This window comes from Haliaeetus leucocephalus, unplaced genomic scaffold (genome assembly GCF_000737465.1).
Source record: "Haliaeetus leucocephalus isolate CR32 unplaced genomic scaffold, Haliaeetus_leucocephalus-4.0 Scaffold151, whole genome shotgun sequence".
NCBI lineage: Eukaryota > Metazoa > Chordata > Aves > Accipitriformes > Accipitridae > Haliaeetus > Haliaeetus leucocephalus.
Window position 1 is genome coordinate 4217719 of NW_010972587.1, and position 22435 is coordinate 4240153.

Sequence of the window (22435 nt, forward strand, 5' to 3'; positions counted from 1 at the left end):
AGGCAGATTTGCACCACATCAGCCTGTTCATTGCAGAGCAATTAAGTATATGTATTTATGCATCCATAAATAGAGAAGGAAAAGTTAACACAGGCATATAGAAACTGTTGTATCACATTGGGTGAGTGGTTTATTATCCACAGCTGTACCTGAGGGAAGTACAAGGGAGCCTACCTTATCAGCCCAAAGTGGAGAGGAGGTTTGATTTTGGTTTTGTTTCTGATCTTGATTTTCTTAAATTTGAAAGGTACATCTGAGCTGGTAAAGTAGAAGGGGAGAGGAGGGTGTAAGGGCTTATTCCAGGAAGACTTTCCAGCAGCTGCACTGATGTTGTGCCCTGAGGAGTTTACCAGTTCACCCAGTTGGTTTTAAAATCTGACATTCACAAATGTACAAGAAGAACTCGGCATACCCTCTGAGTAACTTTCTATTTTATTCTTAGTCTCCCTGAGTCAAGTGACAGGTGGGAGGTGGGAAAGGAAGTTACACTGGGGGAATATTTTAGAAATGTCAATGGGCTGTCAGTAAAGCCCTAGAAACCAAACCTGTGAACTACTTGCTTTCTCTGCCCCTCCTCTGAGCCCTTCTATGTCCCAGTCATAGTCCACAAAACTCTCACTTAGAAGAAAAACTTTGTGGCAAAAATCCTAAGGCCTCTGTAAGGCGATAGCAAAAATGTGGGTTCCTTGGGGCTGGGAGGCAACCTCTGGTACTTGGCCCACTTCACTAGCCCAGGAGCTCAATAGGTAGAGAGTGGAGTGGAAAAAAAAAATCAAGTAGCACTTTGTAACAACTGCACAGTCATAACGAAGGGTTAATAAGTAATTAATAGTTACAGGCATGGACAATACTTGCTATAGGAAGCTATAAGCGCACCACTTCAAGGTTATAAACTAGAGTGATAAGTAACCTAACAGCCTGCTGGGATTTTTAACAACTGATTAAAGATTTATTGAAAGAGCTATTCATAATTTATTAACTCTATATAAACTGTTATATGTACTTTTAGATTAAAAGTGTGGTAGAATAAGCTTATGATAGAAAAAAATTTTCAGTATTTACCTTAAAAAAGACTCTACTTAAGTAATATCAATAAAAATTGAAGTTTGTTTTGTTTTAAGGGGAGGGAGAGGAGATGGAGAAGCTATTCTGTTTTGTTGAAGTAAAATACAATATGACATTTACAAAATCCTCTTATTTTAAATAAAAGAATACTTTAAAACTAGTCTTTGAAAGCGGAGGAATGTTGTATTCTAATGACATTAAGCTTTTAAGGAGGGGCGGGTGGCTGACAGCTCTGGAAGACCTGTCCAAAAGGGGTAGGATGGATGTGATTTGCTGCGTGGCATTGAGACAGCACTGCTTCATTTCTGCACTTCAGAAGGATGTTCCTTGCTCGGTCTTTGGTTTCAGTCTGGAAAGAGATGATACAAGCAGCAGTGTCACTCATTGTTTCACAAAACATCGTATAAAAAAATCTGTCTGTAAAATATCTCGCTGTAAGATGTCTTTTCCTCTGTTGGCTGACTTATACAAGAGCTGGAAGAGAACAAATTGTTTTACTGCTCGTCAGTTCCTGACATTTATTGTAGTTGTATATGAAGAGTGATAACGAAAGGAGAGAAAAAACTTTACATACTGGGACAAGAGGAAGGTCAGATTAATATTGTCTGCCATGTGGTTCCTGCCCAAGAAACAGAAAGACCTGAGGGAAAAAGGGACAAATGTGATTTGTTGTGTCAGAAACATGAGTCTGAAATAGATTTATTGGTATTGTTCAGCACATAGATGAGTTGTGACACTGAAACATTTACTTTCTGAAGGAAATCTGGGGTGTTTGTTGTTGTGGGTTTTCTTGGAGCCAGGAGGCACCTTGCTTCTGTCCTGTCCTGATTATCTAGAAAATCAGCTGTTGATTTTTTAAGTATGTTCTTGAAAAGTGACTTTGCTCTACAATATGGTACGACTGTATGCTTTCAGTATTTAATGCAACCAAAACCAACAAAATCTGTTTGTATGGTTAAAAAAGACAGTTCAGCAGCAGTTGCAGGAAGGCCTGAACCCCTCTAATCCGCACCCTCTCTCAAAGTGTATGTCTCATGCCTGTGCATCCATCATGGGCACAGCAATTCTGGCACAAAGCCCACTGGATGCTAACGTGCCTGTTGGGAGAAAACTTTCCAAGAGCCAGTCCCCATCAAAAGTGTGTTCCCCAATGCCGTGCGGTTCTGCAACGCCTTTATGCCTCTGCAGCCCCCAAAGCTGCCAGCGGCAGAGCAGAAAAGACACTGAAATATTACGTTGGGGTGCATATTGACCAGGCACAGAGCTGCAACCCCTGCTGTTTCTCCGTAAATAACGTAAGTGGCAATCCCAGCAGGTCCCTCTGAATGCAGGGTGTCAGTGAGCCACACCGATCAAACCTGGTTAAATCTGTCTCTGGTTTGTGCTTTCAAATCTCCTCGGGTACTTTCACTCCTGAATGCAGCAGTTCAAACTGCATTTTTACAAGTACACTAGAATGCTTTGTATCTCTGAAAAGCTGGGGAAAAAAAATGAGATAATGAGAAGTTTGTCCTGTGATGAGCAGTTTGGATAAATATTACCTGCCTTTTCCTCCAGTCTTTTAGCTTCCTTTTCTCAGTTCATGGACAGAATGAAAAAATATGATTTTTTTTTTTTCAGATCAGTTAATGAAATGAAGTGGGAATATGCGTGTAGTGTTTGTGTCATAAATAGTCACCTCTTTTCTGCATCCTTTCAGTCTTGCAGCTACCATGCAACCAAGGCACTTTTTTTTTTATCATGTTTATTATTCCACTCAGATGTAACATACAAGAACTCAGTTTCAACTGACATCTTACCACTATCCATGTGTGTTAGTTTACCTTTAAATTCACTAAAGAAAATTAATGTATTATTAGTATGAAATAGATCAAATTGTAACTCTGATGCTCTGGAGTCATAAGAGATTTGATCCTGCACTACTGAAGTCAATGTGACTGCTGGCATGTACTTAAATCAGAACAGGAGTGGGCCTCTGGTCTTTTGGGGCTTCAGTAGAAAGAGAAATTAGAATAAGGTTAATTAAATACAACATAAATCATTGAACAAAAACATAAAGGTAGACAAGAGAGAGCCTAGAGAAACACAAACTGAGAGAACGGGATTAATACAAGTAAAAAGAAAAAGGAAAAAAAAATTTTCTACTATTCTGAATTTTGAATAAAAAATACAGATGTGTAACACATATGTATTTATTGCATACCTGAACTACAAATGGTTTTCTTTTGAAACTCTCTGGTCAGAAAGAAATGAAGCAGTAAGTATAAAAATCTCAGGCATTCCCATTTCCCCAAATCGGTGACATAAGTGAAGACATTAACCAGAGTGCTAAAGGGCAAGGTTCTCCTCCTCCTCAACCTCAGTCCTTTTTGGTGTGAGTTTTTTTCTTTTTTTTTTTGATAATGTGATATCCTGAAATTTGGGGGGAAAGAAATACTGACTGTCACCTAGTAAACCAGGCTCAAGGCCCTTTTCTGATCAATGGTCCATCACATATACAAAGGGGAAGGTTGTTCCACTGTCTCCTGAACAGGCCAGAACGAGGAAGACCAGCATCAGAGTGTGCCATGGGCTGCAGTCAGGGCAGAGCCGTGCCATGTGAAAGAACAGAAGGCAAGAACTCAAATCAAGTGATCTGTCATAGAAATGCCACGCTAAAATTACCAATATCATGTCTGTTGTCCTTCCTGTCTCTGTCTCTCTCTGACTGCAAAAAATCCCCACTAATCCTGGACCTGCAGGAAATTTATGGTCGCTCAGATTTTTGTACTAAGCCATTTCATATAGTTTTTGGTGGATTTTCATTTTTCAGTGGAAAAAAACCTTCTTATTGGAAAATGCCTGCCCAGTGGCAGCCTTTATAGGAAAAGCTTCTCCCTGGAACTTGTGAGTAAAGATTGGAATAGATTTATCAGGTGAGGGCAAGAGTTAAGCTTTTTTGTTCAGCAGATTTCCTGCAAACTCTTCATGCAAGAGGACGCAAACAGGGAATCGTGTCTTCCCCTGACAGAGAAATGTCCTGTTGCTCCTTATTCCTGAGCAAACACACACAGATGTACACCCTCCTCCCACCACACACATGTTTTTCTATCTATTAATCTAACAAGATAGATATATAGAGATAGATAGATATTAACCTGTATGCCTATTATCTAGTCCTAGGAAAACAATAATGTTTTTTTTATAAAAAGGAGAGTTAGGACTCCTAACTGTATCAGGTGTCCATCCTAGAGGCATTGAACCCATCCGCACGTTTGTCGCACTTTTCTGATCGGTTTTCCACTCTGTGCTTAGTCGTTGGTGCTCTGGTTCTGTCCTTCTGGCCCCACTGGAACATCTTCGCTTCACAACCTGGGAAATAGCACAGCCTCTATCAATACATTTGTCTTTTTTAACCCCAGCTGACAACTAAGCACGTTGCACCAGCCATGATACAGAAGTATAGGAGGTATGATTAGATGGACTGAGGATAGAATAATAGAAAATAAGGATGGAAAAGAGGTCAAGAGAAGATCTACCCTGCAGAAAGACCAGAGAAGTCTACCTCTTGCTAGACCTTAGAAGGTGATCTAACTTGTTCTAGCTGTCTTTCAAGGAGAAAAAAAAAAAGCCCACACCACCACCAAAAAAACAAAAATGACAACCAACTTCTCCAGACAGCATTTTATTGTTTAACTATTCTGTCTGCTATAATGAATTTCCTAATCCCTAATCATTTTGCAAATTAAGCCTATTGCTTCTTATTCTAGCTAAAGTGAATATGACAAGACAGTTTATCATCATAATCTTTGAAACTAACCTTCCATGTATTTAAAATCTGCTGTCATGACTTCTTTACTCTAAACTAGATAACTCGGCTCCTTTAGTTTTTCTTCAGAAATCATGTTATTTAGTTCTCTGTTCTTGTTGTTTTTCTCCAACTGGATCTCGTGTTACTGACTTGCCCCACTGCATTTGTATCAGATCCAAATAAGAGATTTATTCCAGATCTTAAAGTATAGATATTGTACATACTAGTGTAATATTCATAGCTTCATTCTCTTTTGCTTTGGTTTTGTTGTTTGGGGGGGGGTGTGTGGTTTTTTTTGTTTTGTGGGGGTTTTTTTGGTTTTTTTTTTTTTTTTACAAAAGCATGATCTTCACTCTGTCATCCACTATACCTCCCAGATCCTAGACAGATGCTCCCCATTCTGTTTGTACAGATGATTATTCTTGCCTTGTATAAAACTCCACATTTATCTTCATTGAATTACATCTATTTTCCCAGGCCACTTCTCCAATTTGTCAAAATTATTTTGACTTCTAATCTTGCCCTTCAAAGTGTTTGCAACCCTTCCCAGCACGGAGTGATCTGCAAGTTTTAAAAGCTGGGTTGCTACTCCGCTATCCAAGGTCACTAATTAAAGCACTGAATAGTAATGGCCCCAGAACATTTGCTTCAGTTTGGGAACATAGTATCGACATGACTCCTTAAATACATTTTTCCAAACAGATATCTGGAGAGTTTACTTTCCCCCTTTAACCAGTACCCTCTGTGTATCACATGGTTGTTCTACTATTTAAAGAGAAGCCTTGCCATGGTACATCTTCACCAGGCAATGTTCCTTTTTGCTTTCATCATGGCTGTAAAATCACTGAATTTTGCAGTCTGTGGGTCCTCCCCCAGTATTTTTTCTAATTGATAAAGTTTAGTCTGTAGATGAGATTAAGGAAGGAACTTGGAGATAACCATTGATTACAGCAGGGGGTTATTTATTTATAAAAAGGGGTGTTAAAACCAGGGGAAGGAGAAGTTCCTAAGAAGTCAGAGGATCTCTTCTAAACTTCAGGCTTAATATCCTGCCAGTGTGCCAAATTTTTTGTCCCATTTTTTATCTGTTGCTCCTCTTGACAGGATAGTTGTGCCCTTATGCTTGGGAAATACCAATCACCCCATGGGTGCTAGTATAATGTAATCATTAACAATAATATCAAAGATGCATTATGTGATAGATTCATTAATTTATTTTCTGCATGACGCCAATAGATTTTAATGTTTGGTAAATACAGGCAGTCAAATTCTTCATTTAGACAGCATCTTTTTTTCATATTTTAATTTACAATATGTTACTTGTACAGAGAAAGAAAGACAGAGAGATCTGTCATCTGGAAAACTAAAAAATTTAGACAGCCAACCCTGGAACTGAATTTCTTTGGTTGCCTTGTTTATGATCAGTTGTATCAAGAGCATGTCAGATAAAAATAACAGAATATTTCAGTTTTTTGTCAGGAGTCATTTCTTTAAAATAGTTTTTGTTTTGAGTTTGTTTTCATTCCACATATATATTTCAAACAGAAAATCATAAATAACACTTCATATCATAAAAGCACTGTTACGTACAAAAGGAGAAATCAAAATGAAACAGATGGCTATATCAGGCATGAGATTCTGATCAGTGTCTGTGTCTTACTCTCTGTTTCTTATAGTAAATCGATCACCTTTGGCAGTAAGTAGATAGAAGGCCACTGAAAATGGTGAACATATTTATAATTTTAAAAACACATTCTGCTTATGTGGAAGCATGAAGCAGTGCAGGCTGCTGACCAGTATAAATGCAGGGTTTTATTATTGCTTCCTTCAGTGTCTCAGCCCCTTCACCCTCTGGTATTTGCAACAGTTGCTTTATTCTAACTTGTTATAAATTAACTTGAAGGCACTTCTCTGCAGAGAAGACTTTTTTTCTCTCTATTCATACAGCAGTTAACACAATGTAGACAGAACCTAAAATGGAGCCAGCTGGGAATCAGAACTAGTGAAATAACAATATCAGTAATCATAATATTTTCAGTTATTACCACTAGAAGTTAGATATTGCACACTCGAGGTTTAGGACCAGAGGAATTCTGTGCCAAAAAAGGCTTTGCATAAAGAATGACCCAAATTCAGCGGTGAGTCAGATGTGGTTACACAGAATTCAGAAAGTCTAAAGGGCTTTGGGTTTGGCACATGGCTCAGTTTGCACTAGTTAATCTCACCACTTAATATAAATCTCCATCTACTTCTTATACACTGACGGTACTGAATGCTAATTATGACTTCTCTTTCATGGGAACCTTATGTTTTGCAAAAGAAATTAGACTTCGGTTTGTAATTTTTTATTATTATTTCCTCACTGTGTCTCAGACTATTTCTGTGGATATATGAATAATTTTGCTAAAAGAGTTGGATGAGTGGAAGACTGTAAAATATATCTCACTCTGTAATACTTATTTTGTCTATACCAGCTGGACTGATGGAAAGAATGTCTGTTAAACTCTGAATGAATTCACTAACGGTTATCATAGCTATTAACAAGATAACTGGTTCCAGCTTTTGCACAGAAATAGCTACTACAGTTTTTTTTCTTCCCAGAAAAGTTTCCTCATCACAGCAGTGAAAGGGGTAAACGGCTTTTTTAAACACCTCTGGTCACACACCCAGGGTACCTCTAGCTCCCTGTCTAATGAGACCAATTTTCATGGTGGTGTGCTTCCAAACCTCATAAATATGGCCAGAAAGGATGCTTGGTTAATCACTAAACGGTATAGGATACCATATACCTGTCCACGTATTTTAACAGCTTTCCAGTTCACAGCTGGCTTTCTTGTCATTCTTTCTAGGATATCACCCCAAAATTGCTGTGGTAATTGTGAGTATTGTTACAAGTAGACTGTCTAGCTAGGTGCTGCTTAGTTCTCATGTGCTTCCTGAAGACAAAACCCCATATTAAAATGTTTTGGGCCCCCCCCCCCCCCCCCAAAAAAAAAAAAAAATCCAGCTGTGATTGCTTAGACAACCAATACAGGAGTGATCCAGTAGTGTGAGATACAAGACCAAAACGTACTATAACAATTTGTAAAGACTGTAGCATTTTGTGTTGATGGGTCCCCCATATGACAGCTCTTTGTTTGCAGTACGTGACCTCCTTTATGAAATGTTGGTTCTGAAGAGCCGTTGTACAGCGAGCCTTTCAGCTCACAAAGAGGGATGGCACAGGCCACAGGGAGCTGCAACCTACTCCTGTATTTTATAAAAGCAATTTCATTACTGTTATATCTTTCCCTACATAGTGTTCAAATTCTGAAACAGTGAAAGCTATCCTTGTGTGCTCAACTTAGTAGTCTGATATTTCAGAAGATGTTAAACTTCCTCAAGTTGAATATGTTGTGAAAATTTATTTTCCCATTTTCTTAGTGAAAATAAAACCTTTTTAATAATTTCTAAGAAATGCTGCTTATCTTTGCCAAGTTTTAGTCTCTTTGGTGGATCAGTGTGCATGCTGTTCCTCTTATGTGAAATGAGAAATATTATTGGCACTAGTTTATATCTGTCAGGGTTAAAAATACTATATTTATGTCTCATTATAATCCATTCACCAGCTTCCAGACCCTGGGTGCCCTGGGAATGTCAAAACTCCCCATGTTGTCTCTGAATGTTGGATTTTGCATTTGGATATCTGGAATAGCTGAAAAAGTGTTAAAGCACATGTGCTATAACAAGAAAACTCCCTGTTGACTGTGTAGCTGCAGGGGTTAGCTCAGAAAAACACATTTTTCCCAAATGCATGGCATAAATTAAACTCAGCAAATTACTTCTGTACCTGCTTTTCTATTTATTTTTTTTTTCTTCTCCCAAAGAGAAGTGAAATGTACTCATTGTCTAAAATATCAAGTTTTGGCTGAATCACAAGCCCCCATGACAGAGGATGAACCACTGCCAGTACTTGCACCTCTTGCACGTCTCAGGATCCGAGCTTTGTGAAAAAGGAAAGATTAGAAGAAATGCATAGACTGGAGGTTAATAACAGCGCCTCAATTACAGTTCAGGATGCATTCAAAGTTTTTGCAAATCTTGATGCTCAAAAAAGAAGAATTTAGAGTTTAGAATTCAAAAGTTTTTTTCTTCTTGGAAGCCAGGATTTTACTTTGGGAATATCTGATCTGTTTTCATATGCCTGAGATGGCATACTATTTTAATCCTGAACTCATTCAGATAATGACAAATAAAATAAGGGTAAATATCTTTGTCAATAGTTACAAAGACAATTTTCTGGCAAACTTCTTACTAACACGTGCATTGAATAGGACTATGAACTAAATTTAGGTTCATAAGTGCTATTGAATAGAGTAAGATTAGAATTTTGCAACCTGTATAAGTTGTTGAAAGTCATCAAATGTTCTGTATGTATACTACTAGAAATCAGAAATAATTACATTTGCACGGGGGGGGAGCAATAGTGCAGAAACATAGCTAAGAATTTAGAAATGCATATGCCTTTAGCAGTGGAGATGATGAATCACTGGATGAAACCACACACGGGAAAGGATGGCTTCTTTTCTGAGTGGGTCAAGAATGGATGCAGCTATAGAAACTCTCTTTGCAATGCAGCATAAATCCAAATTACTGAGCTCAGCACTGGTGTAACTGGATGAAATTCCAGGGCTAGCAACAGAGCAAGTGTCTGGCTAGATGATGAATTGGTGCCTTCCAGATGGAGAATCTAAAAATTTAAAAATCCACAAGCCACAAACTCTCATAGGAAATGTGTGCCATTTACCCAGCATGCGCACGTGTATCTGGAAGTTACGCCTCATAAGTAAAGGCTAAAGGTTTCTATTTCATTTTGTTTACAGTCAAATGCATTGTGAGTCAAAAGCCCATTCAGGAATGATCTTCATTCTCAAATAAGTTGTGCTATCCCTCTGAAAGAGATGAACATTTTAAGTGCATGCAAACACTAAAGGACAAATTGTGATCCATCATTTGTCCTACTGAAGATAAGGCAAAGTGGCAGCAGATTATCTACTGCCACTTGATAGTGCTAAAGACTACTGCAAGTGTAGCTCTTTGATTAGAAAGGTGGTTTTAGTTTTATGTTTTGTACATCTTGCACAGAAGCCCAATACTGTGTAAATGTAACGGGGATAATCATATAATGTGAGGGGTAGACAGTGGAATACATTAATGTTTTACATGCCACATGGTGATAGCTCCAAAAAGCAAGGCTTTCTGTTAAAAGCAATGAAGTAAGGAGGAAAAAAAAATAAAAAAATATGTGGAGATATTTTTATGCAGCAGTCAGTGTTTTAAGATATTTAATACAAATGCACAACAATGTATTTTGAAGTGACTCAGACATCTCCTCAAAACTTACAGTGCTGCCAGCTGTCTTCAGAACACTGCGAAAGTACAGAATGTAAAAAGCTTTTTTTATAAATAACCCTAAATCTGAAAACCTATCTATTTTCATTTTAGAAAACTGTTTTTCCAGACTGAAAGATTAGTCCCAAATGGAGAGAAGTCTTCAATTCCTCTCACAGAGTGTATTTCACATCACTCACCCATACACATTTCTGAAGAGAATCTAGGTGACAAACTCTTACCCTGTGAGACTGTCAATTCTAATCTATCACCCGAAATACATATATACTTTATAAAGAGAGATTCAGAAACCTTTTGCTTACTTTTTTTTTTTAAACTCTGGAGTTACACTGGAGTTTAGTGAAACTTAAATCTATTAGGTTTTCTCAGTATGAATCTTTTTCTTAGGGCCAAGATGAAACAGATTTCTCTCTCCACAATTCTAAATGCTAATTCATTAAAGGGGAAGACCACACAGATTCCAAAGTAAGGAAAGGAAATGGCAATATCCATTTTATACCATAGAGCAGGTATTTGTGCTATGTTAAATTTTAGTTAAATTTGGAGGGGGGGAGGGGAGAGTAAACTGACCTTGATACCTCCTCATTGAAATCTAGCTCTACTGAAGTCAATGGAAAAAATTCAGCCAAGTCTCCAGAGACCTAAGGGTCCTTGTGTCCATTTCACAGTAGATATGGTAGAAATTCACAAATAATGATATTCAACTTCTCCAGAATTCTGGAGCCAATTCCATGCCATGCTAAAATTACCTTAAATCTTAATTTGAAATTTGATAAAACTGTGTGAGCGTTTCCCATAGAATTCTGTGGACATTTTCATATTCTCATTCTAGAAAAAGCAGATTTCTCATAAGTTTGAGGATCATAAAATATTCCAGTTTTTGTGTTGACGTTCAGCGCATGTTCTTGCATGTGAGATTAGCAACCGAGTAAATCATATGAACAAAAGCAGAGTATTTTCAAAAAGAAAATATCTTTATTTCTGACATAGTATTCCTGACTGTTTTCATTGGAACCCTGATGGAAAGAAGGATGAGCTTCAATCAGGGATAGTCATTCTTTCAGTATCTCCAGAACCAACCACTGCCCACAATGGACTTGACATGAGGAGGTGGCCAGAAAAGCAGGGGAAGATAGATCTCTGCATGTTCCCTGCTCAGTTGCTGCAGAAGTTGATAAGCAGTGGAAGAAGCAAGTCACTTATAGAAGAGAAAGATCGGTCTTTAGTAGGCAAAGGCAGTCTTGGAGAACTGTGTTCAGTCTTTGGGTTTACGGAAAGGCTTCTATGTCCTGGTGAGTGGGCTCTGGAGTTTTGCACAGGTAGCCGCTACTCTAACTGCGAAGGATGTAAACAGTTGCAGCCAGCCCTGTGGTTTTGAGTGGAGAAGACTCGAAGGCACAGAGGAAGACTGACCTCAAGCAGAGAAGGAGGGATATGCTGCTTGGAGAGCATGGGAGAGTGAGGATGAGGCAGCATCTCTCCTAGGAAAGGGGAGTGGGACAGTTATCGCTGCTGTTCTGCGAGCTGGTGGCACGGGCTCTGCTTCTCCCTGCGACTTTAGGGCTGCCTTTTCCCACCTCCCTGAAGGAGGCAAGGTATCTGCTGACACAAACCATTGCTGATAAGCAGGGAGGCAGAAAAAAGGGAGACGATGCCACCGTTGACAGGAAATTAGAGTGCTTGGCGTTGCCTCTCAAGAATTGCCACTGAGCCCTCAAGAGAGGGTTGTGCGACACCACTGGGAGCCAAATAATTTGGTCGGTGGTCAGAGGGAGCCTGAGCCAGCTCTGGTCACTCCCATCAACAGCTGACAGTGATGCAAAGTGGTGTCAGTGACTGCAGAGAACATATCGGTGAGCACCATACCCCAGCCAAAAAGAAATGAAGAATTCTGACTCGGGCATGGGCTTGGACCAGGCATTGTAAAAAATCCTGGGTGCTAATACAGAAGAAAAGAAAACACTGAGCTAAGGGCCAAGTGTTAACCCTTCTACACACTGGACAGGGGAGGGCTCTGGTGGAGAGCAAAACATGATCACCATCGTGCAGCTGAAGAATAACATAAGGAGAGGCAGTGAGGATGAGGTTATACTAAGGCTGCAAAAGCAAATTTAATTCTAGCATTTTGCTTCTTTAGGGAGATTGATTTTGCAAGCTTAGTGATGTTCTTTGAATGTAGTTGTTCATAGTAGTATTGTATGATAATAAAACATGGGATAGTGTGAAATACTACCTTGTTAATGAGTATCTGCTTATAGCAAGTACTTAGCTCAGTGACCCATTTTCTCATTAATTTCCCAACAGGCTCAGCCACTACACCCATACTAGTGTGATTTATTGTAGAGACAAGTCTTATTGTGCAGGACCTTTTTCCAGGGCAATTTTGATAAGTGATTTTATTTGATACCATTAAATTTATTTAACTCCCAGCATAGCAGGAACTCTTCATACCTTGTAGAACTGCTACTGTATTTTGGATGGTTTTATCTTCTGAATAAAAGACACACCAAACTGTTACTATCTCAGCTATGTTTCAGACTATGGCTGGGTAGGTATGTCCATACCTGAAGCTGGTATATCTGCTGCAGGGGTCCATACTTACTCTTGTGATGTTATGATGACAATATATAAGCATCATGACCCAGAACTCTAGTGCTGTTTGAGTGACAGTTTGACCATGGCAGGTTGGCCCACAGATTTCTAGTGTTGATTTATTTAATTCTAGGAAAAACTCAAAACCGGTGTATTTAATTAATCATCTATGTTTCAAACATTCAACAGTTTTCATTTTGCCTGTCTCTTGCTGCTGCACTAATAAAAGAAAGCTGCTGTTCTGTAGTTTACTTATTAAAAAAAAATGGGAGACAGTGCGTATTTAACTAATTTCCCTCAGCCTCTTGTTTTCTGCTTTGTGTTTTCCCCTGCTTTTCTCATCATGCTGGTCCCCATGGTGAATGTGCTTGTAGTCAAAGCACTGAACTCAGTGCTACAAGGATCATGAATTCCTCAGTGGATAAATGCAAACTGTTGTTCTCACTTTTGTCTCCATTTCCCTGTTTTATTATAAAACCATATTGTCATGTAGAAGTTCAGCACAGGCTTGTATGCAGAGATTAGATCGAATGCAATTTGGTTTGGTAGCATTCAGCATACAACATTTGAATATCAAGGATTTGTTTGAATGCTAGCTGTTTAAATATAGTCAATATCTGTGCAACATTTCAGAAAAATCCTGATTTATCTAGGGGCAGCATGTGTAAACCTACTACTGAATTATTATTTTTTCAGCTGCTGATTTTCAGGCAGGATGTAATTAACTCTTAAGAGGAAAACTGTGTAAGAGAACAAAACCCAAGGAGTTTTAAAATTAACAGAAATACTTCTGATTTTTCATTTATATCTTGTAACACTTCCTAGAGAATGTTTGCAGGGGGAATTGTCAAGAAGTAGTCACAAAGGGGTCTATTAAGTGAAAAAATATAATGACTTCAGAACTTTAGGATCTCAATGACTGAAATTAACTTTCAAACATTTTATTAAAATTCCTTTAAAATTGACTTGAGTTATATGTTCCACTGCAGGTACAACTAGCCTTTTTGCTGCCAAAAAAGGGGTAATCGTGCCACTATTAGAAAAAACTTGTCATTCTTTAGTTCTGTGAGGTGTGGGGAGCTCAACAGTGTTCTTAACTCAGGCTTACCAGGCCTTCATTTCCAGGGAAAGAAATGAAGAATTGAAGGGAAAAGTTCAAAAATAATTGTTGCTTTGAAAAGGCGACAGACTGAGATACTTCATACCACAAAAATGCATCAGTTAATAAAGCCCAGTGGTAAATATTTCAAAATTTCCACTCAAGCTCCTGCAAAATGATTGTATATCAAATTTGTCAGCAATATTACACTCTCCAAAATACATATATGAGATTGTTGAGACCACCTTAAAAGGATGTCCACGTGTACATCCGGTCCTACATTTTTGTGAGCCATCTGATATTAACATTATTGTCCCTTGTATCTTTTTGTCTGAAAAATAACACCATCTTGAAGGTAGGAAAACAGCCTTACAATAGCCAACCCAAGTCCAGTTTTGGGAAAGCTGGGATCTGCTCTTGGCTCTGTGATTGACTGAGGTTTTGTTGCTTAAAGTCTTTGTTTCCCAATCTATAATAAAGGAAAATCAATACGTCCTTACCTCACAGGGGTGTTGCAAACCTAAATTCATTCATATGTGGCAACTGGTACAACATGATGGAAACTCAATATAAATTGTTACATATATTCTGTTACCCCCAATGGAAGGCTTTGGTCCATGAAATTGCTGCTGTACAAGCGGAGCTGGACAAACAGCAATGGGGAAATTAAAAAAAAGAAAAAGCTTAAAATAAAAAGTTTTAGACCTGAAAATGGAAGCTAAATCATGAATGTTACAAAAACTATGACTAGCGTTTAAAAACGTGACCTCTCTCCAAAGGAGATGGGTGGTTTCCATAGGCATGGAAACAACTGAAAAGTAACATAAGTAGGAAAAAGATACACGGTATTTACTTCTGGATAATTTACTCAGACTAATTTCATATTAATTGTTAGAAAAACATGAATGCTTAGCTGAGGATTATAATCAGCTTGGCATGGGTAAGCTACATCTGTGACAGGAGCCCATTTTGCGAAGTTGATGTCTATATAGCATTCACCCCAAGAGCCGACGTAGCTGAGCCCTTCCTCTGCGGAAAAGCTCTGCAGTTTCCATTGTAACAGACGGGAAGATTTTCTGGCCCATTTCCATAGAGTTTTCTTCTTGGTTACATCTGCCAGGGTCTCTCTGCAGATGCCCTCCTAGCTTTGATACAGCTCTTTCTCCTTGAAATTGTCTATGCTTCTTTTCCAAGCTTTTTAGGAGGATATTCTTGTCCAAACATCTTGCTTGTTTATTGAGATTTGTTTTGAAAGTTGTGGAGAGCAAGGTTTGGAGGTGTGGGCAGGGGGTGTTCCTGTCAGGGTTATGGACTAGCTGTTCAAAGGAGACAATGTTTTATATATATCTATGAATGCCCTTGGTGGGCTTTCAGAAGAGATAATAAAACTGGCTGGCAGGTGAGCTCTACCTCTTCCATCTATTGCCTACCAACCTGTTCCAGCTATTGCTTGCTAGAGCCTTTGAATCTCATGTATTTTCCTCTCAGTTTGAGCCTGTCCTAAAGCTGGATCCATATCCCTGTAATTTTTTTCTCTCTGCAACATTTTGTCATGGCTGAGCGTACTGATGCCTTTTTAAGTTCTGTGCATCTTGAGATGGCCGTTGATCCTTTGGCCACGTGGTTTTGGCAAGGGGATACTTTACAGGACCTGCAAGAGAAGAGTGGTTTTCCATGTGGCGATGAGTGGATCTACGTACCTGTTGGGGACACGTGTCCTTCAGTTGGGGACACGTGTCCTTCAGCGTTGTTGTGAAGTGCTGACAGTGGGGCACTGTGGTTGTCTGAAGACTCTATATGGAGTCATACCGACGAGGTGGCCTTTGGTCCACGCAGACATTGCGAGGTACACTCGGGCTTGCGGTGTCTACGCCTGGGTTGAGAGTCCGACGCAGAACCGCAGGGCCTACCGCAACCCTTACCAGCTCTTAAGAAGCCATGGCAAATTATTTCAATGGATTTCATTGTGGACATGCCCACATCCCAAGGACGTGAGGCACTGCTTGTGGTGCTGAGCACGTTTACAAAGGTGGCTATTTTTGTTCCACTAAAGAGGTTGTCCCCAGCCCCTTGGACACCACGGTTGTTTTTGCAGCGTGTATTTCACTGCTGTGGGCTGTGTGGGGATGGACCGAGGGATGTAGCTCACTTCCCAGGTCTGGAAGCAGCTTTTGGGCCTGCTGAGGGTGCAACATAGCCTTTACAGCCCGTATCACCCACAGTCCAATGGCCAGACCAAACAGGTGAAGCAGATCCTGGAGCAGTATCTCTGTTGTTACATTAACTGCCATCAGGATGACTGGGTTTGTCTGTCACCACCAACAGAATTTGCCTACAACAGCAGTGTCTGCTCTTCCACGCAGCAGACCCCTTTGTTTGTGCAGTATGGTTTCCAGCCCCATGACTGCCGAGCAATGCTGGGGTGGCTGCTCAGGGGTTTTCCCTTGAGGATGCCCTTCAGCAGCTGCAGCATAGACTTTTTTTTTTTCCTCAGGAGCAGCTGGAAAAAGCATAGGCTGCTTACAAAGACTGTGCAAAGAGGCACCTGCAACCAGCTCTGGACTTTGCGGCTGGGGACTGTGTTTGGTTGTCCAGCCAACACGTTGTTTGGTGGATCCTCCTTCTAGGTTGGACCACTGCTACTTGGGGCCATGTAAAACTGTGGACCAGGTTAGGCCAGTTGTGTTTCTTCTGCAGCTTCCACATGTTCTCAGAAGTCACCACCTTCTTCGCACCTCCCTGCTGAAACCTGTTCACCCAAATCCCTTCCAGCAGCAACCTTGACCTCCACCTCCAGCGATGGTGGTCAGAGGGAATATCACATATGGACTATTTCGGATTCCAGGGTATTGTGGGGTAGCCTACAGCATTTATTAATTGCACAGGGTATGACCATAGTGGGAATTGTATGTAAATGTATAAGCAAGAATTATCCAAAACTGAAAGCTAGCTGTAATTAGAAACTATAAAACTTTAAGATGTAATTAACCCTTGAAATAATGTGACAATTTATGTATTTCAAATCTCACCAGCTATGCTGCAGAGAACCACCATGTTACATTAGGCATGCAAAGAAAATTGTTGCATTTCAAGGGACAAGTGGCAACCCTATCTGGCAGTACTATCAGTAGTTATTACAATAGTAAATGCTATGGAAATAGAAGGAAATTATCCATATGTTGCACAACAGAAATTAACAAGAGCGTTGCATCCAAATGGTAATTGGCAAGCAGGGAAAGGCTGAAAAAGTGATGTATATTATCCTGTTTAAGGTGTATTTTTTAGTGTTATGAGCAAATTCTGTGTCAAGTAAAGAACAGAGAAATAAAGGGGAAAAAAAAAGACCAAAAAGTAACAAGCAATGAGGTGTTGTAATTACTGTAATTTAAACATCTGAAGATGACATTGCATCTTTGAGATATCCCAAAGTTAATTTTCAACTGGTAAAAAGCTGCAGAGAAAATAAATATGTACTATTTGCAATATTGTACAGATCATTCTGAAAAGGAAAAAAGAATACCCAGACATAAGTATAGATGTGAGATATTATTTTAGAAAGATTTTAAAAAGCTTTGCTCTATGGTAGTTTAATATTCTCATTGTAAGTACTACTTGTGGAGGTTGGTTCTTAAAAACCCCCACAACTTGCACCAAAAGGCCTGATTCTTCTGTCACATCCCACTTATTTGAGCTTCTGTGAAATAAAGAAAGAGAACAACTTTTCCCTCACTTGAATTATCCTGCTAGGTGAAAAAGCCTCCTTTGGTTATGATTTACAATGCCAAAAAGGGGAAATGCTCATCTAATAAAGGCAGCCCAGAGCTGGCCTCTTACATGTTGGCTTTCTCATCTCCCATCACCAATTTTTGCAATACATATTGGAATGTGAAAATAATTTCACATTCTTCATTTTGAGCCATGGAAGCCACTATTGAGATGCGAGCTTCATTTGGGGACTGTTTGAATCCTGCGTGGATGTTGTTGACAGAAGATGGTCTCTTTCGCTGTCATCTCTTGTTGATTCCAAAGCCGTCTCTAACAGAGACATGTTTGTCATTCCTACATTTTCAGAGGGTAAAATTTATTCCAGTCCCACCAAATAGTTCAATATTAAATACTGGGCTCATTGTTACAAAGATGGGCATAGTAAATATCTAATATCTTCCTTTTCTTTATAAAATACCTTAGCATTTTTAACATCCCACACAGATTTTCGGAAAAATAACTTAAAATATTTAATCTTCTCTTTACATTACATATGCAAAGTTAAAAAGTGCAGGTCCAGAATAAATGTGTTGACCCATTTGTACACACATGAAAGCTCGTGAGTCATTCTTTAACATTTTTTTCCTCACTTGTTCTTCAGTTTTGTGAAAACTTTTACTAGTGCAGTATTTAATCTGAGACTGTGTTTTCGCTCCCTTTTTAATTTTTCACAGCTGATCTTAAAGAAAGAGTTGATTATTTAAAGATACTAGTATTTGGAGGGATATTGAAGATTACTTTGATTTCCTTTCCTATTTTAGCCATTCATTATCTCATTTTTAAATTTTTTTATAAGCCCTTCTGATCTCTAATTTTTTTGCCTATACAGCAGACGTGATGCTGTCAGACCCATTGACAATCATCACAATACCCAAAGCCTAACCGATTCCAGAGCAGATGACTCAAAAACAGTAGAGATGTTATTTTCCCATTGTCAAAAACGGATTATGAGAATATTTGTTTGGATTCCAATTACAGATTCCTCTTCTTGGGTGATCTGAAAAGCAGGCAGCGACTCCTGCTTTTCCTCTGAGCCATGTTGCTTTCCTCACCGCAGCAGTTTGCTGCTCTTTCACCTCACGTGTCCTTCGTTGGTGTCCCCCCTCTGACGCCTGGATCTATTTCTTCTGCTGCTGTACAATAACTCGCACAACAGGCCCTTCATAGTCCTTAGGACATCCTGCAACGTTAAATAAGTACAAAACAAATTACCAAATCCAGCAAGTTTCAGCTTTATCTTTGAGATGCACATTTGAAAAGCTCTATTTGGCATTTATTGGGGTAAAAGTGTAATAAATTATTTCTACCATCCGTATTGATGTTTGTGTGGAAAACTGCAATCCTGTTAGAATCAGATTAATTTTTTTCATCAAAACTGTGTTTTGGTAGGGGTTTAGGTTGCAGAATAGGTGATACTTTTTTCTAAAAATTATAAACCCTAAAGCAAAGAAATATGTAATTGTTTCTGCTTTTTCTGTCTCTTTTTTTTTTTTTTTAATTTCTTGGATAAGAAAATGCAGTAAAGGCAAACAGTTTTTCTATAAAAATTCAGTATTTTTGTAGTGGAAGCAAATTCACAACATTTTCCATTCATCACTGAAAACAGTGGCTTGGATGAGCCTAGTTAAGGTTATGGATTCATTTCTTGCCTACCATTTCCTTGCTAAATCTTTCGTCCATGCCTTGCTCTTAACTGCAGTCTGACAGTCTTTGAGAGGCTCATATAAACAGGGTCTGCATGTGAATGGTAAGCTGAGGACATCATGGAAACCTTTCCCTTGATATTCAGCTACTTGAATATCCTGCAGAGTTCCAGGAGCAAGGACTGTGGAAAAGAAAATACACAGAATACAGACAGAAACAATTTTACAGGTGAAAGGACTTAGCTGGATTCAGGTGTTTGGGATGAGCCACCTCCTTAGTCTTTCAGAGGAGTTGTGGGGACATTTTCTGCCTTTGCAATCTAATTCCTGGGGGTGCACATACCTGCTTCGGAGATACTAGACAAGAATGACGTAACCTGCCTTTATCTTGGCTGTTTTGCTGCTGTCACCTGGAAATAAATACGTGTTTACAAAATGAAAGGGAGTCACAGGTCAGTATGAGAGTAGAAACTAGGAGGAATAAAATCTGCCTTTGAAATGTACTGTTTATCATCGGAAAGATTTTATGTCCAAATTTTCAGATTCATAAGCTGTGAATTTTTAAAAAAATTCTAGACATTGTCTATGGCTATTATAAATTCAGTAGAAGCTTTTATTTTGTGTTTATATTCACATATGTGCAATAAAAAAATAATGACACCACAAATGCAGTTAATCCTGCATTTTGCAAAATAGGGTCCTTTGTGAGCTGAATGAAGAAGAAATTAGACATAGTAAGAATAAGTTTCTGGTTTGTGTCTTAGGCATAACTGTATGTTTTCAACCCTTTCAGTCACTTGCATAGAAACAGCAGAGACCATGTTAAATATGCAACCTTTGGCAAATTTTTATTGCCATGTTCATAACTGCCAGCTTATGAAATATTTTTAAGATGTTTGGAATGGTAAAATAACCACTGTTAATGAAAGACTGTTGTTTACTTCATGTTGTGGTGGCCATGCTGATTTCAGTTTGTGAAGTGAGGCTTGTAAATATGTGATAAACTCCTATTCCAGTGGAAAGTAGGCAATCTCTCAGACACATAAGCCTTTCCTGTGATCTACTTACAAACCTTCATTTACTTGTGCTCCAAGTCTGTAACACATGTCCTTCTGAGTATGAAATACATCCTTTATAATGCATTCCTCCAACCTCCTCCCCAGCCCTTTTCTGCAGATATGTGGTGTTCTTTTCGAGCTTTAAAAAACATTTCCCATTTAAATCAACATCCATCAGTGGTTTGGAACCCCTTTCTGCTGTGGGATTTTGTCCTTTCCTTTTGGCTAGTGTTATGTACAGACGAAGAACAGAACAAGGACACTGTGTTAGATTTATAAGGAAATAATGTCAAAATGGTTAATGCAATTCACCAGTTCAATAAACTGGATTACATTTTAGTAGGACAAAAGATCAACGAAAGCCTATTTATATTCATTGGGTGAAGGCTGTAACAGCAACCACGTAATGCATTCCCCGTCTTTGGGCTCATTAGCTGTGCCTATTAGATTTGTTAGGTATCATAACATCCAGATGTTTCTGGACAGCTCAGCTGACATTTTATCCATGTGCAGATTAAATATTAATGGATAACAGGTGAAGAAGTGCAATAACTAGTCTTGGGTTTGGAGTATTTTCAACACTGTCAGGGTTTGGGATTGGTTTTTTTTCTCCCTTCACATTTCTCAGATTGCATGAAAAGACAGCAAATCACCTTTAGGAAGTACAATTCTCGTGAAAGTAAGTGGCAGAGACCAGTTTGCCTTCTCTCTATGTACAGTGTCTTCATATGCTGAGAAGAATTCACACCCAGGGTCCACATTATCCAACAAAAAAGCTGCCAGCTTTTACCTAGAAACCTCACTAAGCTCAGGCTGAGCTTCCATTTAAGCAATTGAACTTTTACTGGTCCTTCAAGGTTCCTTTTTGAACCTTTAATGCAGGATGTGTGCTTGTAGACAGGTGATTTTGAATGATGACATGGTCTTGCAATTCTTCATTGGGAGGATTTGAAAGGAGTTTGGGATTCCTCTCACCATTCCTTCTCTGCCGAGTACCAAACACGCCGTTATTGCAATTCTGCTCTTCCTTTCCCTTCCAAAGTACCGTACTTAGTGAAAGGCTATGGGAAGTGAGAGATCTCACCTATACTGGTATTCTTGCTACTGTAGAATAAATGCTATACACAAGGCACGTTTTAAGCCTTGATAAGTCTCTTTCCTGTTTTCTTCAAATGTTTCTACCAGAAAAACTCTGATCTTAAGTCATTAACATAGAAAGAGATTTTGTCGTCATTTTTGTCTTCTGCAATATTTTACTCTTCACAGTTCCTCTCTGTGACATACCTGCAATTCTTATGCACCCATACTTTTTCAATGAAACTATTCCAGTTTACACCAGTTACAGTTAACCCATTAATTCACTGTAAGAGGGAAGAATCAATTAGGGCAATTACTGGTGGCAGAATCTTTTCATCAGTATCTTGTGGTTCTTACAACTCCTCTGCAGTAACAATTTCTTTCTGAATAGTCCAAAGGAAAATAAGGAAGATGGCAGAATCTGTCCCAGTAATTATTTCAGCGTTCTCCAAAGTAAAAATGGTGCTGCCTGTGTTTAATAGATGATATTTTACTGTCAGACATGCCCCAAGACATTTTCTGAAAGGCAAAGAATTGCAGCTCCATCAGACCAAAAGAAAAGAGCCAGAAAATTCGTAAGAGAGTTCAAGTGAATTTCTTTGAATTCCCAAGCCTTAATTAGTGCATTTACATAAGTTTGTTGTTATGTGGGTTCTGTGTAGACTTTTTTTTCCTTGTCAGATGTGAGAGCCTGGGGAGCGAGCGTTGTTGTACTGATGAGGGCTGCCACACTTCGACAGTCACATTTTACGAGAAGCTATGAGTCAGAGATGAGATTTGGTGCATCATGGTTTAAACATTTTACTGGGTGCCCATGGTCAATATTCACAGTAAATGTCACCCAGGTGTCTGCTTTGAGTGACAGTATAAATCCACAGATGTACCAAAAATAACAGCTCAGAGTGAGGAAAGCAGTGGTGTAGCCCCAGCTAAAGCAGAATGAAGTCACTGCACT